Raw genomic sequence first — 1,800 nt, 5'->3', positions numbered from 1 at the left:
GCGCGCACTGGCCGAGGTGCACACCGATTTCACCTGGGTGCGCGCGCAGCACCTCGGGCGCACCGGGGTGCGCGCACAACGCCCGGGTTGCACCGTGGCCTGTGTGCTCGGGGCGCCTCGGGTGCGCGCTCGGTGTCGCCCCCGCGCGCGCGGTAGTGCGGGCAGCGCACCCCGGCCCGGCCCGGCCCCGACGAGAACGCAAACGGGCAAAAGGTTTATTCAAATAGCATTGCGACGCCCGGCGAAAAACTAAAAAAGGGTGCAACACCGGGACTTCCCGGGAGGTCACCCATCCCAGTACTACTCCGGCCCAAGCGCGCTTAACTGCGGAGTTCTGATGGGATCCGGTGCACTAACGCTGGTATGATCGCACCCGTTATGAGCTTGTCGCAGTGTGTACTTAGCAAACCGCGACCCACGTGCGAATCCACCCCGGCCACCCACCCCCGTCGAGGTGCACACCCTCCCTCGCGAAGTGCGCCCCGTTCGCCAAGTGTGAGCCCTGCCCGGGTGCGCGCACCTTGCTAGGGCGTCGGGTGTGCACCCGGCCCGGCCTACGTGCGTGCACCTGGAGGGGGCGTCGTGTGCGTGCAGTGTCCCGTCTGCAACGCGGTGCCCACACACCACCTCGGGCGCAACGACCTGCGCTCACATGTGGGCCGAGTGCACCTTGGTGCATGTTCGGGGCGCCTCGGGTGCACGCTCGATCTTGCCCCGGTGCACCAAGGCGCTCGGTTTGCCCCGGGTGCGCACTTGGTGCAAGGTGGGCACCCAAAATAGGGATCAAGCACCAAAACACAAGTTTCGGGATGCAAAATGGGACCCAAGGACCACAAATGCGTTCCAAGACCCATGATGGGTCCACGAGAACAAAAATGTGTTCCGAGACTTAATAAACAAATATTGGGTTTTAGGAGAAGAAACATGCTCTGATGCCCAAAACGAGAATCGACCCCGAAAAGGCCACAGGCCAAAAGTGGGATGCGAGACAAAAAAAAATGGGACCCGAGGACCAAAATTGGGTTCCCAGGTCGAAGACAGGGCAACCGGACAAGAAACGACCTCTAAGGCTCGAAATGAGTCCCGACGACTAAAACTTGACAAGAAGCACCCATCAGGCACCCAACTCGACACCCATGGGATGCCGACCCACCCGGGCTTCCACCTAGCACACCTTGGCACCCACCCACCCTCGCACCCAACCTCGCACCCAACTTAGCACCTTTGAACCCACATTGGCACTCACCCTGACCCTGGCACCTTGGAACCCACATTGGCACTCACCTTGACCCTGGCACCCACCTTTGCACTCACCTTGGGACCCACCCTGGCTCCCACCTCGGCACCCACCCAGACACCCACCTTGGTTCCTTGGCACCCACCTTGGATCCTTGGCACCCACCCCGACACCCACCTTGGCACGCAACTTGGCTACTTGCCACCCACCTTGGCTCCTTGACGCCCACCCCGACAACCACCCCGTGACCTACCCTGGCTAGGGTTGGTGCACACCCACCCTGGTGCCCACCTTGGCACCCACCCTATGACCCACCTTGGCACGCACCTTAGTACCCACCCCGTTACCCACCCTAGGACCCACCCCGTGACCCACCTTGGCCAGGGTGGGTGCCTTGGTGCGCACAACTTGCCTGGGCTGCACACCAGGGCGGGCTCAAGATGGCACCCGCGTTCCGTTTTTTTCACTATCTTTCAAAACGGAAATTTTAAAATCTCATTTTTTTCTTTTTTTTGCCTTTTCTGGAAATTAGTGAAGGCAGCGCATCAAAGGTGCGCAATGCT

At 60.8% G+C, this 1,800-nt stretch overlaps 1 non-coding gene across 1 annotated transcript; it reads right to left on the bottom strand.

Annotated features, from left to right (window-relative positions):
- Positions 1 to 256: 256 nt before the first annotated feature.
- Positions 257 to 375, bottom strand: LOC131873552 (5S ribosomal RNA). The gene has a single exon (XR_009371472.1). It is a non-coding gene; the product is annotated as a 5S ribosomal RNA (ribosomal RNA).
- Between the last annotated feature and the right edge of the window lie 1,425 nt (positions 376 to 1,800).

This window comes from Cryptomeria japonica, unplaced genomic scaffold (genome assembly GCF_030272615.1).
Source record: "Cryptomeria japonica unplaced genomic scaffold, Sugi_1.0 HiC_scaffold_2028, whole genome shotgun sequence".
NCBI lineage: Eukaryota > Viridiplantae > Streptophyta > Pinopsida > Cupressales > Cupressaceae > Cryptomeria > Cryptomeria japonica.
The sequence above is the reverse complement of the archived record's forward strand: the minus strand, read 5'-3'. Positions and strand labels throughout refer to the sequence as shown.